This window comes from Diadema setosum, chromosome 11, assembly GCF_964275005.1.
Source record: "Diadema setosum chromosome 11, eeDiaSeto1, whole genome shotgun sequence".
NCBI lineage: Eukaryota > Metazoa > Echinodermata > Echinoidea > Diadematoida > Diadematidae > Diadema > Diadema setosum.
Genome location: NC_092695.1, coordinates 23,837,773 through 23,853,908, shown reverse-complemented (window position 1 = coordinate 23,853,908; position 16,136 = coordinate 23,837,773).

Sequence of the window (16,136 nt, the reverse complement as noted above, 5' to 3'; positions counted from 1 at the left end):
ATTCTGAAGCACTAAAGCTGGGTTTTTGTTTCATCTGCAAATGGTAAATTATACCTTTAACCGATAAATTGAAACTATTTCCAAACCTCTGCATCACTGTGTTACTCAGGGGTTTTTATCCCTGGCATGGATTTCCAGGCAACAATGACAGAGGACCTCCTTTACCCCCTCCCTAATCTTCCTCCACCCTTTAAAAAGGGTGCACAGATTACATAATGAAAGCCGCTCTTCCCTCCTTCAATATAGCTGTTGAGAAGAAGTCCAAACACAATGGTCTGCACAAATGCCTTGAGCTAAACGCACATGACGCATTTCACGGCCTCTGAATTAGTCTGATGAGAAACTTTCTGAGTGTTCTTTGAGTGGCCAGTCCTCTGTAATTGACCAAATGACCCTTCCATTCAGTGGCCAGTCAGTGGGTTATTCATGGGGCTATTGATGGCCAGTTTGGCTGGACATTGGAGTCATGAAAAGGCCGTAATCAGATCTGGCATGACGAGACTGTTGTTAATAGCTTCTGATTACCTACACCAATAGGCCTGTAGCATTGTCCAAACATGTATTTGCTGTTCTACTAGCCACACACGAATGCTTATTACAAACGTGGTTTCATTCACAATATTACACGAGACACAACAGAACAAAACTAAGACCTAATGAGATAAAAAGGCATCATCCTGAAAGCTACTCTAAACTACATGCAAACATCACATTTTCCAAACAAAGATATTCCAACTTAGTGCAGGAAATGAGAACAATGAACCCCTTCTGAACATAGTATAGTAAAACTAGAACATATACCAAAAAGCAAGGGCACTTACAGAGAAAGACCTCCCTAAGTAGCTCTGCATGTGCCCAGTAATGGCTATTGATGGTAATGAATATCATCCCTGGGGCGACATTACCCAATAATTCGAAAATTATGAATTTTCAGGAGTGATTAAAAATTGCACTTTTCAAAATTTTCGCAAAATAACATCAATGTTGACATAAAATCCTGCAGAAACATCGTCATGAATCACACTGACAATTGTAAAGTTTTAGAATTCAAAATATGTTCTTTCAAATATTCAAAATGTGCATTTATGAATATATGCTGATTGAGAAAGAAGGTCTTGTCACTACAGGGATGATATAGTAAGCCATTCGATATCCACAGTAGGGAAATGCATCGAAGGGCTACATGAAAGGCCGATCAATTCCGATTTCCTCACAACTTTGCTCATGGACACATTGGAAACAAAGTAGGCTGCCATACAGTGTGATCCTTCTCAGAGTTTTCATAACGTCATGCGCACGATGACAGTTCGAGGAATATGAAACTAATAAAAAAATAAAATAATAAGAACACTAAAAAAACACACCATGCATGGTAAATTTAGGGGTAGATACTGCAAAAACATCTGCCTCTAATTGGGCGAGGTCTGCATAGCATTCAATCTATGGTTTCTGCCCTACATCATGCTCACCTTTTCCGTTTACAGACAAGCATTGCGTTATGCACGTACCAATGAGACACAACAAATATGTTTTGCTTTCAAAAGTGAAAGTCAGATCTATATACAGAACCTACATTCTCTCCGAGTTTCTTTATCCAAGGTTTTCTTCTTTCTCTTCCTCTACCTCCCTATCCCCCCCCCCCTCTCTCTCTCTCTCTCTTTCAATCTCTGCTGCTTCTTGTATTCTGGAATATCTTAGAAAAGCAGGAAAAATGCCATCCTGAAACTGAAATGGAAGTCAATTAGGATATGTGAAATAGTAGCTCTGTCTCCCAACAACCCTTGACTTGATTCGGAGAATATGACTGAAACTTAAATTGCAGCGTACGTTGAGATTGTTGAGGAAAAACAAAGGCACTGTTGCGCAAAGTCCAGAATCATGCATTCTAAACAGCTTTTGCAGTGTCATGTACAAAAGGAGCAAAATTTAGAAATGCAGTCATTTCAAAATGGGGGAGAGAGAAAACAAGAAGAAAGGAAAAAAAAAAGAACTTCCTGTGAATCGACTTTAATGTGGAAACATGTGGAAATCTACTGCTAAAGAAAGACACGCACGTCACATTTTTTTTTTCTTTCTTTTCCGATGCAACCGCAAATGATTTTAGTCATTCATGGTATCTGCCCTCATACGCAGAGCACTTCGGTGGAAATCTTCTTGAGAAACAGACTCATCCCATCATAACGATTAGCTCATGTCATACGCAACAGCGTCACATCTCTGAACCAAAGGGGCCAATATCCCTTCACCCAATTATATAGGCTCTTGACTATCATGGTAAAATGAACATGTGTTCGGCATTCAAAAAAGAAAAAAAAAATTAAACCGAGTGAAGATGCAGGATTGATTTCCTTTAGATTTATACCCTAGAAGTGAGCATCTTCTCACCAAACTTGGTTGAAACTATGAGGGCTCACCACAGAAGGCCCCTACCATGCATTAATTAAATCAACTTATAATAAACATCTTTTTTAATCGAATAAAAAGACACAATCTCATGTCACACTTACTGAGCACAACCTTGTGCACACAGCATTCAATGGCTTTATCCCTTGCTCTGTTTAGTCATGTATAGTCAAGTAAACACACATACACACACATATATACACCAGTATCAACACACTGTATTTAGGTGATTGCTCGTCAGCAAATATCACTGGAGATCTAGAAATCAGAGAAAGGTATGTGTTCTCTGCATTAGAAAAACAACTTGTTTGAATAGAGGCACACACATAATAGGGAGACTGAGGCAAGCACCGTGCTAGAACTCAAAAGAACATCGACAGCAAATGCAACAATACCAATGCCAGAAATTAAGGAATCAACAATACAATACACCAGTACGCATTTTCACACATAACATACCAGCAAAATCTCCTTCCTTCCTTTAAATCCCTTTCAGCAGTCTCTTAAAACCTTTTATATATGAACTTAATATATTACACCTAAAACCTTTTTTTTTTTTTTTTTGAACCGATTTGACCTGTGGTAGACCTTAAGTATGAGTTATGGGCAAGACCATGTGATAATAATACATTGCACCACCTAACTGGTACAACTTTATCCAATATGTACATATGTATATGTTCACCTCACATTTTACTCCACTTTGCATTGATTCTTAACTATTATATCAACACATGACAATGGCGAGTAAAAATGAGTAAATGTGTAAGCATGAATAGAAAATCAATTTGAACTCTCTATCACTTTCTGACTTTTGACACTGAACACTAAACACTGTCATTTACCTGTGTATGCTCTGTGTACATGCCACCGCAACTCTCTCACTTTGACACTGAACACCAAACACTACATCGCTGTCATTTGTGTGTACCCTTGTATGCTTTCATGCATATGGTCCACTACCACTCTCCAACTTTTGACACTGAACACTAAACATAACAACAGAACACTATCATTTACCTTTGTATACTTGACGATGCAGAGTCTTCAATTTCATTCGATGAATTCAAATCTTGGTTACTCGTTTCTTGTTCCTGTAATTATCAAGGACAAAAAGGATAATGAAGATCGCATGTGATTTTTTTTTTTTTTAGAAAAAAAAAAACATGTATCACTGTTCATGTGCAAACAACTATTATGTCATAAGTCAACCTCTTCTGACAAGAGCAAAAATCGTCCACCAAATTACAGCGAAATGCATTGAATTACCAACAACTAATATAATACCATTATGAGGTGCGACTAATCAAGAGTGATTCTACGCCAGACTTCGCCAATTTTCAAGCTTTAATATCTTTTGCTGACGTCAACAAAATGGAGAGGATGAACTACGGACATGCCACCATAATTCTAAAACATGAACAGCACATAATGCTGCTTTCATTTTTCCTGCCACAGCAAAATTGACTCCGTCCTTGAATGAAGTGTAACATAATACGGCCTGGTGTTTTCATTAATGCGGAGTGGTGTGTCAGTCTCTTCCTTTCCTAAAGATTAGCATACATATCAGGTTAACTATCACATCCCAGGAAGATTCAAAAGCAATATGACATCATATCAAAATGGCAATACACAATGTTTGTACACCTGTACACAAACATATATTCTTTTTCTTTCTTTTCTTTTAATTAAATGTCATGGCCTGCTGCTTTGGCAAAATTACTAATATTTAAATGTTTTGCTTTCACATATTTATTTATTTTTTTTTGGAAAAATAATAGTAAAAAAAAAATCATATAAAAAGTCTTGGAAGAATACCACATAGCATCTATAAATAACATGTTAGACAGTATAGGCATAAACATTTTCAGATCAACATTTTTGCATTGTTGTGCAGTTACATAATTAGGCCTGTATTGTGACTGAAAATTGCCACCCCTGGCAAGTTGAGGTCCCATATACACGTATTTACGTCGGTAGTCCCAACTCCATCACTGAAGCAACTTTGTCTGTTTCATTTGTTGTTTGAATGGGTATTTACCCCACAGAGACATTTATACATTGCACAGACAGTGTAGTGAATCCAAATAATGCAACATGAACAAATGAATCAGACAACTACTCGTTATTTATTTTTAAACCATTTCGGCATGACGGCATGAATCCAGTAGGACAATTTGGCTCTGGTTGGATACTTTTCATTTGTCAGTTTAAATAGGCAAAGACATTGCTTGCAAAGGATTCCTCACTTTGAGTATAAATTACTGTAAAGCGTAAATTCTAAGACTCTTTTTTTCTCATCTCATGCTGTGAGATGGGCATTGTTGGTGTGTATCCTAAATTGAAGAGAATACACGAATAAAAACAAACAAATATGAATATATATAACTTGAAAAATAACAAATACAAGAAAAATACTGCATTCCATTAATCGCATACACAACAATAAATCTCCGCATCTCGTTAACCCTAATGTGCACACCTACCCCCCTACAAACACATACTACACGTGCACACACACACATACACATGTAGAGACATACCTATATACAAGTATGCAAAGTTCAGTCCCATTGCACTTGTGTACACGCGCACACACACATACAAACACACACACGCACACACACATACACACACACACAAACACACACACACACACACACAACATGCACACATATACAATCTTACACATTAGCCTTTCCAAAACACCACGGGCTATTCGAAATAACTAGGTAAACAACTAAGAGATATATTACCACGTTGAAATCCATCTCTTTCACACTAAGAGCATCATGGATTCATCATGGATTCAAATCAAAAGACTTGCACGCAAGCTCCCAGCACCCATCATGCTGGTGAAACAATAAACACAGCAAATCAATTGACACAGAGCAGGCAGTCTGCTTGTGCATGCAGGGGCAACTTAGTTGGCACTAATGACCCTACGTAAACATATCCAGCGATCATTTTTTTTTTCTACACTTCACTGGCCTGAGAATAGGGCTTAAAGAGGTATGTTTTATCGCTTGTGCGCGCAATCATTACCCAATCAATGTATCCTGGCGCGATCATTTCTATAATCAGAATGGCTTTCACCAATGTCTCAACCCCAATAGATATGTCACAGAAAGAAATTTACCTTTTTTATTTCCTCCCCTTTTTTCCTGTATTTCAGTTGTGGTTCCTTTTTCAAAGAAAAAAAAAAAGATGGGAGACAGTGCATATATATATTTATATATGTCTTCTGTGTTTTTTCGTATCTTTCACACCTGGCTGTTGACAGAAATGGATGTGACGGCTTTGAGAATGTGTGGTTAATTCCGATTATATATCCACTTAGAGATCCTGCGAGCAGGGTAGTTCCAGTCACACGTTGTCATCCTCGAAGGCGATGTCGAGAGCGAAAATGCAGTGAGAAAGGCCGAGGAGCCCTCGAGAGCACACTGTGGGAAATGCATGGCTGGGGCACCGGTGCAAACAGCAGCAGCCCGACATATTCACAGGCAGACTTCTAGGAGCGCGTTATATTTCTCAGTGCTGTTCGGAGGGGAAATAGCCATCAGTCCCCACAAGATTGGAGAAAAAAAAATACTGGGCGAGAGAGTATAACATAAGACCAGCAGTGCACACATGGGAACACACATACGAATGGGACTGGCCCAGCACGTAGGCGGCTCAACTCTAGTCTGCGAGAAGTGTCATATACACACTGCAGCATAAACACTGGGAGAATCACATGGACCTCTATGGCAATCCATCCACGGAGAGAGGGGATATATATAATAGATTGTAGCGTTCACAGTGCGCTGTTTGCTTGTTGATGATGGCTTCTATTTTTCCTATTCCCACTTATATGCCACACTATGCACAGTGCACCTCGCACTTCACTTCTCTTTCTCTCTCTCTCTCTCCTGCGTCCCCTAAATTTTGGCAAGCTACATGGACCAGTGGATCCCCCTCGCTAGGCATGTCATGCTATGCATGACAATGAAGCCAAAGCCTCACACACTAATGGCAGATCTTTCGGTTACATACACAGACCCCCATATGCAAATAATATGGCAGAAAATTTGACACACCGTGCACACACACACACACACACCACACCACACACAACATACACACTCGCACACGGAGTAGTGCATTGCTCTATGGCCATCAAGCAGCTAACACACATACTTACACACCGGTTATGAGTTCAATCCTGTCACACACACACATACACACACACACACACACACACACACACACACACACACACACACACACACACACAGCTCATCCCTTATAAAACACATGCTTCAGTCATGTGGGCTATCACCATTAACTTCACAGGGGTGACCAACCTCCTAATTTTTGCTGCCCTATGATAAGTACTGGCAAGAGAAGCTCTGTGATATATCAACCATAACTTACATTTAAACAGCCAGAAAATCAAAATAACAAGTTCTTAATCTCCCCTACCCTATTAGTTTTCTACTCAAATTCATGCAGATCTGACAACACGACATCAATCAATGCACCACAGTCTATCTGCTTTCAACTCAGAAACATGTGACACTCTAAAATCAAAATTATCTTGTAAAATATTTCATGTCGGTCCTACAACACAGTCAGATTTCTTTAGACTTTATGGTCTTGAAGTTTACCTCTGTTAAGAGCAAATGTAAACTATCCATAACAGTCACTCTTTCAATATCAAATGAGTATTATTTAATCTCGCTGCCCAATGACACGAGAAATTGATTATATTTTAAATTTTACAATGCCACCTGACCTTGTTTCTGATGGTGACGATGATGAGCGACTTCGAACAGAATGCAGGTTTTTCGAAACCACATTATGCCGGATAACAAAAGCTCCTATTCATGTATTCACCTTTGTTTCTCTTTCTTTGAATCCACGTCATGAGCTAAAGAATCATCTCATTGCATTCATCACTGTGTCCAAAGATTATAAGCTTCACCGCACCACGATGTATGTGTGAATTAAGAATAATAGGGCACATTTACGCACATTTACTGTCAACAACTGCTCATTTTCAGTGCCATTTCCATGATGTGAAAGTACTTGGACTAATTTCAAGAAAAATAAGTAGAAAAAAAAATTATACAGCTATTTCAATTTTCTTTTACACACTGCTATTGGCAAGTTCTAGTAATGCAATACTGCAGATCAGTTTATTAGCTTGCAAGAGCGAAGTGAACATTTGGTGTAATACATGAATTGTATTATATTTCAATCTGTTCAAAACATCTGATATTGTGCTAGACATTGGTATTACAAATATTCACATAATTCCATACTTTTACAGTTGAGTACTGTACAAGGAAATGGCATACAAATCAATACCAAAGCATTAATTTCTTAAACAATGACTGTTGTAACAAAGTAATTCAACACAGCACAGCAACGTGGTACTAAGCAGCAATTTGTATGTGGTTAGGAAAAGAAAGAAGCTCTGCATGAACTAATGGGCGTTACGCGACTTGACTTCATAAACGCACAGCCAGTAACGTGTAGTTTGTCTGCGCCAAAAAGTACAGATACCCTAGTCACATTGATTTTCACTTTTTTTTTTTTTTTTTTTTTTGGGGGGGGGGGGAGGGGGGTGGGGGAGCAGTCTGGATTGGTTGAATCATGCCTTGTTACTTGTCATTTGCATGCAAATCATCTTGATGGCTGAAGTACAAAGATTGCCATTTTGTCCCCCCACCCCTCTTCCTTTTTTTTTTTTTTTTAAATCAAGGATTTGGTTTTTCATCTTCAAAAAATGACTAAATAACAATGCCCTCTATTTCCTACCTAAATTACTCTGGAACTCTCTTTCATCAACCTCTCTCGCTGAAAGAATCTGTTGAAGTATTTGTATGTATGTATGTATGTATGTATGTATGTATGTATGTATGTATGAATGAATGTATATTATGTATGTATGTATGTGTGTAGTGTGTGTGTTATATTATTACTGAAATAATATTGGACTAAAGATTACTGAAAAACACTAAAGTGTGTGTGTCATTTCTGACCATGAAGAATAAGCAGATGGAACACAGTTGTAAAACTAGTATCACTCTTTTTATTCCTCCCCCCCCCCCAAAAAAAAAATAACACAAAAGCAGAAAAATACATGCATCATCCCCCCTCCCTCCCCCCCCCCCCCCCAAAAAAAAAAGGGGGGAAGAGAAAATGGTATTAGTCAATCATGCATTCATATTTTGTGTATCTATGGCATTGCGATGTCGAAAGTTCCAGTCAACTAGTTTGTGTGTGACCTTGTTTGTTGTTTTCCTTTCTTTGGTTACAGTCTCTGTGCAGGCCAGTCTCTTCAAGCAGTGGGGGGAAATACACACACAGGGCTGGTTCATCAGCCACATCCTGTCTACAATCCCTACACACAGAAATTGATGATTTGTGTGCCAGACCTCACATGTGCCCAAGTGCACTTGTGTGTATGTGTGTGTGTTTCTCTGGATGTACAATGCCTGTATGTGTGTGTGTGTGTGTGTGTGTGTGAGTATGCCTGCTAGTGAATGTGAGGAAAAGGGAGGGGGCGGGGAGGGAGGGGTAGAGGAAGCAGATGAAATTAACCATATCACATTGGATTCAAGAAAAAAAAAAACACTGAGGGGGCAATAGGAAATGATTGCTGTAGTTCTAGAAAAAGAAAAGGTTGAAGAGGTCAGAAGCAAGAAAGTCAATTCAAGACCACAGGATTTTTTTTTTAAATTTAATCTTCACAGCAGTCTGTGCCTAACCATGTTTGTTTTGTTTGTTTGTTTGTTTGTTTGTTGTTGTTGTTGTTGTTTTTTTTTTTGGGGGGGGGGGTTGGGGGACTTTTTAAATCCAACAAGTTCATGGCTTTACAGGTCATCAACATGCATAAAATCACCCTAATTTGGAATGTCAATCAATACGTTACAATATTGTTTACATATTATCAGGCCTAAATAAAATTCCTCATCAAATGTGCGTGACTACTCTAAGTACACTGGTATGCTGTGTTGATATAAAAAATGCCTTCACATTTTTTAATGGCAATGATAAATGAGATGAGCTCGACTTTCCAGAAGAATTGTAATAAAAACCAAAGTAGAGTCGATATTCTGTTGGTGTTCATAAAACACGAAAATAGATCAGTTCCCTCGATCCTATTTCTTTTGATGGCAGCATGGTCATATCATATCGTGTAAACGGGCCCGTTATACAATATTTCATCGCGAACATAAGAGCTTTCACTACTGGGAAGTCGTATTCATTGAGTACGAAGGGAGAGAGAGAAAAAAAAGAAGAGGGAGAGATGGAGAGGGGGAGGGAAGAAATGGAGAATGAATGAACAAACGAAAGAAAGAATGAATGGGAGGTAGAGAAGGAGAGGGTGATATGTAGCTACATCCCACACATGCAATGATTTATGAACTTGGCCAAGATTCAAACATTGGGGGGGGGGGGTGGGAGCAGGGGAGAGGTTCCCATCAACTCCCACCTTGTTAGAATCTAAATCTGCTTAGGTGATGAATTTGCAATTAATCTCAATGTGACAAGCATAAATATGTATATATATATATATATATATATATATTATATATATATAATATATATATACATATATATATATAATATATACACACACCATGTCCTCACATCTACAAGATGAAAATTTAATAGAAATTTAAGATTTAAAAACAAAAACACAAAATCTCTCACCATCCCCCCCCCCAAAAAAAAAACTCTAAAAACACAAGCAGAACATTTGTTTCTTCAGGATAAAGCAGTCAATATCAAACATACACTATCACCAGTCCTGTGTCACCACCAAAAGTATAGGCAGGTGAAGTATGTAACTCTAGCAAAGGAGTACATGTGCATTTGGACTTGGACCCCGTTTACAGTGCGGGGCCGGGCTCGGCCGCGGCTCGGCCGCGGCCGAATCCGGCCTCAATTGCGCGGCCGAGCCTCGCAATTTTGTCCGTTTACACTGCTGGGCTCGGCCGCGCTTTTGATTCAAACCTTTCAATATTTTGTCGTAGTGGCGCTCTGCTTGTAAACAAACGCAATTTGGTATTGTCTGGTTTTCAGACCCTTTGCCAAATGAATTCCGTGGCGACGAAGTCGCCGTTCGGGCAAAGGCCTTTGCCGAAGGAAAAAATCCTTTGCAGGACAAAACCACCTTAAACTATACTAGTTTTCGACGTTGAGGGGGTTAATATCCTGAATAGCGAAAGATACAGGCAGAGGGTTTGGAAGCCAGACTAAAATTGGCCGCGCATTTGGCCCAGTTTGCGTTTACACCAAGAAGAGGCAGGGCTCGGCCGCGGCTCGGCCGCGGCCGAGACCACCTCCAGAGCGAGGCCAAATGCGAGGCCAATTTTGGCCTCGCATTTGGCCTTTTGCGCGTTTACACTGAAGCGGGGCCTCGCACTGTAAACGGGGTCTTTGACTTCATTGCAAAGGTTAGCAGTGTATTCAAACCTGGCAATCCATATGTTTCTATCTATTCATGACAGTTTTGAAGGCCACAATAGATAAAATGAGGTATTTGCCACCGTTCTATGTATCAAATATGGGGAATGGAAAAATTGTATAGTAGTTACTCGATATTGGTGGGATGAATTTTAAAGCGCCCTTTATATAGCAATCTATGACATCACAATTAGTTAGTCATCCTTATCATCATCGTCACAACTAGAACTGCCCTTATTATCATCATCATCCTTATCCCCCTCATCCTTCTCCACCTCACAATCATCATCATTATCATCATCATCGTCATCATCTTCCTCATCCTCATGATCACTATCATCATCATCATCATTATACTTCTCCACCTCATCTTCCTCATCATCATCCTCATTATCATAATAATCAATAATCAACATCATTATCTTTATCATCATCATCATCATCATCATTATCATCATCCTCATCATCACTATCATCATCACCATCATTATACTTCATCATCTTGCATTACCCCCGTCATCATAATCATCATCATCCTTTAGGCCAATTTATCTACTTTAACATGATCATCAATGTACCGTCCCTTGCCATACCCATCACCTTTGCCGCATCATTCATCACTCACACCTCAATCTCTGACACCACAGCCTGCCCACATCACCACCACCACCACCGATGCAGTTGTCACCACTGCCACTGCAGCCGCAAATCATTCGTACTCGCAAACCACAGTATCTCTATTCCCATCGTCATCATATCTATCAACATGAGTATCATAATCTTTGTAAGTAGTAGCTACAGCCATGCATGGGGGAGAAATAATGTCCATATTTCCCCCGCCAAACCTGCATGAAACCGCAAGGGCCGTTCTCACCACTTCATTGTCGCTTTCATCCGTCAGTGAAAGATCGTTGCTCAGACTGCAGAGAGAGAAGAGAAGGAGAAGGGAGAGAAAAATGGGAGAAAAAAAAAACCAGTTATGACATGCCTATCGTGACATTGACTGTACAGGTAAACACGACTATCAGATCAATAAATTTGCACTGCTAGAAACGGCGATGGAGCACCGGTAAATAAAAAAGCGAGGTGACGTTAAGCCACGTATACTTTATATGCTGAGGGGGAGAAGTGTGAAATGAGTGAACTTCAAGTTCAAATGCATAATCCCACACTGAACACAGAAAGAAGGTCATGACTTTCCCGTTACTGCTGTATCATATTACACAAGGACATGACAAAATTGACATCATATCAGCACTTCTCTGGGTTAACGGTGCAATGGGTAACATGAAGAAATTTGTGTTACATCATATCAAACCAGAGCCATTATTCACTTACAAAAATACCGTCAGTCACCTTCTTGGGCACCAACAAAATTAGGTTGACTTAAACAGTCTCCCTATGTCGTAACAGCAATATGTATTTCCATTCTTTGCATCAATCATATGTAAATGAACGCACACACACATACACAAAAACCACCCACATATCAGATTACAAAACGTGCATAAATAGATCGAGGGGGGAAAAACATCCACAGTGCAAGCTGACACAAACAAAATGAATATCTAGGATGTATAATGTGTTGCCATCAATCAACTTGAAAACCAACCAGGCTGTGTGAGAATAGATCATATTAGTATACATATTTTTTTTTTTTCTGCACTTTGCAGTCTTTTCATCCTTTTTCTATTAGGCATAGAAATGAAATGAAATCATCCTGCACGGGTGCTTTAAGGTCAAAGAACTACTTCAATTAATGCCACACCGGCTCTCTTTCGACTTTATTCTTCCTTTCTTCGGTTCTTTCCCTCTCTCTCTCTCTCTCTTATCTGTCTGTCTATCTTTCAGTCTGTCTGTCTGTCTGTCTGTCTCTCTCTCTCTCTCTCTCTGTCACAGAGAATGCTCATTTCCAATATCTCCTACATTCATCGATATGAACATCAGGAAATACAATGCTAGCGATTGTACTGCCATCTGGTGCTGCTGCACGCTCATAACTAAACATTGGCTCTGCTATATACACACACACATGCATATGAAATACACACATACATCCCAGTAGAAGAGACGAAACAGATTACAAATAAAAAATACTGAAAAATAAGAATACACTGTATAAAGCAAACATTCATGCTCCACAGCTCTTGCAATGAAGCCGGTGATATCAGCAACACAATTACCCTAGGGGACCAATGTGGAAGACTACGGTATTCTCTGTAAATGCAATGTAACATCTGCTGATATATTTTCCAATAAAAGCTGAATTTTTTACATGATGAAACTGGGTGAGAGGTAGACTTATGTGAGGTCCTTTTCAGGACCACAAATGGCCTATTTGAGTCAGTAATCATTACCTCATGACAGGCAAATGCATGTACAGTAGTTGTCACTTGATGAGCCACTTACTGGCATTTGGCTAATTCTTGTCTTTACTTCACTGATGTGAAGTCGAGACAGTCCCATTTAGGTTTCACAGCTCCACAATCCCACAAGGAAGATGACCACTGTGATGTGATAGGGATTATCTGGATTACCTAATCCCTTTTCATCGACGGTTGAGTTTAAAAGACATTTATATTGATCAGACAAGCGAGGCAGTGGACGTGTGATTGGTAAAGCAAAAAGCAAGATATGTTAAGGATTCATGAATCCATCAAAAATACTATGAGATATGTGATTATCTACTGATTATACAAGGACATGGTAAGCAGGCCACATATGCAAGGAATATTTTGCCATGCAGAAATTTGATGAATTTCATATTCTGTTATAATTGTACTAACATGCAATAAAACACACAAGTCAAAATAATCAGATCGAGTGTGAACTACCATGCATTATGTGTAGATTTCTAACTTGGCAATTATATGTACTACTTTGTTTTCATAGTGACAGTTTTGAAAATGGGAAGAAGTGTAAAGATTGTGTAGAATAATTTCACTACAATATGTACAGATACATAAATTTACAAGTGAGCAAAGAAAATCCAGAAAAGGAATGTACATTAAAGGGGATGGCGAGTAACCGATCAGTGGGAATCAGTAGGAATGCTGAGGGATGACTGTTCCAATCCTTGTGGGATTCATTTAAGAGTACATTATATATCTACTGTTTTGTGAAAATTATTTGCTTCAGAACAGTCTCATATTCAAGTAATGTGCAGATTAATGCCCCGTCACTGACCAGGCATGCTAACCTGGAAACATTAAACTGCACATTACTTGAATATGAGACCGTTCTGAAGCAAATAATTTTCACACAACAATAGATATATAATGTACTCTTAAATGAATCCAACAAGGATTGGAACAATCATCCTCCAGCATTCCCACTGATTCCCACTGTTCAGTTACTAGCCTTCCCCTTTAATCTCATTAATCAGGTAGTCTTACTATTTATGAATTAGTGTGTGTATGCATACAGAAGTTTTGATATTGGGAATTTTATGTTTGTTTGTTTTTTCACACACCTTTCTAGGTCAACTATTCCATAAAAAAATTTGGAAAATGACAATATCTATAAATAACAACAACATACACATACAAGTCATTACTTGGTCTTGTTTCCATCATGAAATAACATAGGTGACCACAACCGCAAAAAGGATTCTAGTAGCTAATTTAGTAACTGGACTGTGAAACTGAAACTTGAAATCAATATTGTGAAATTGAAAAGTGAAAGTATTCCGGCAAACTACATAAATTACACAGAGGACCTTAGATTATTTATGCATTTGTGCCATTTTCCATCTAGCTAATATCACTGTGACTAACTGGATGAAAGAATTGCAACTTACAGCCATGCATATTCTCGCGCACATGATGAATAGATACAGACTTATATATGCCATGAAATTACTGTACATGAAAACCACGCATGGACATACAAAAGTTGTGGCATTTGAATTATGGTGATAGAGGGTTGAATAGACGGGCAGATGAACGTGGAATGAAACAAATCAATTATGTCTGATGCTAACCAGCTTGACAGAAAGACGGGGCAGGGAAAAAAAAAAACTCCCGCTTCAACTCCACCAGTCACTATTGAGGTGCGTGAAAGGTATGTATCAACAACTCGTTCACTGCCAGCATTATCATGATAATACTCATGCGCAACATGGATCCTTTCTTTTTTTCTTGCTTTCTGGTGTGACGGAAACCCGACCGGCGCTCCTCCCGACTGGAGCAATCGTTCATAAATAGCTCGTTGGCATGGCCTACGGCCGACTGGGATGCACACGGCTGAATGCACCCGCGGAAAGCCGAGAGCGGGGCAAAGGCATGTATAATGCAATCATCTTCATCCTCGTCTCCATCATCATCATCTGAACATGACAGTCATCCACATCCAAAACTCCACCAGGGTGGGTGGGGCACTGCTTCTCTAACAGCAGGCACATGCATGTCCCTGCCATTCCTCACAAATCATCTTCCTACCGAAGATGCACCAGTGAGCTGAGCTGGCACCTAAATTCGTAATGTCGATTTGAGGATTGACATCTGACATCTCCCTGCATTCCAAAAATTAATTGTATTCTACCTCTGGTTTCTGCTCTGTTTTGTTTGGTTTGCTTTCTTTTGTTGCACTTTTGGGTGTGGAGGGGTTGTTCATATCACTACACTGGGTGGTCTTAAGAAACAGTTTACAAACCTTAATTCTCTTCTCCTAAACTCATCATGTCTGAAGACATGAGGGCCTTAATTACTAGACAAAAGAAAATATAAATAGATAAATAAGAAATAGCTAGAGAAATGAACTGATGAATGAATGAAAGAATGAATGAATGAATGAATGAATGAATGAATGAATGAATAAATGAATGAATAAATGAATACATAATAAACAAATGATTGTAAGAAGAGCATCCCCAAAATTGGTCTTAACATAAAAAATGAATGGATTCATTACTATCTATATTGTAGATAGAGTCAGTGCTGCAGAAATGCCATGAAGTGTAGAATGTTTATGGGTAGATGGGTCAAGCAGAATCATGCTGTAAAAGATGGAGCTTCCCCATTTTGCTGTGCTGCAAGCATTCTTTCTAATTGTGAACCCGACCTTTCACCTCACACCTTTGACTTTTTAATACTTTCACAGGGTAAAAAGCTGTGAAGAGCTATCAGCAAATACGGAGTAAAGGCAACACACAGAGGAAGTCTGCTATTCAGTCTCTCTTCCATTATGACATAACTGTGGGGAATAGTGAGGCAAAAATGTGGTGAGAGAGGCAAGAAAGAAAGAAAGAAAAGAAGAAAGAAAAGAAGAAA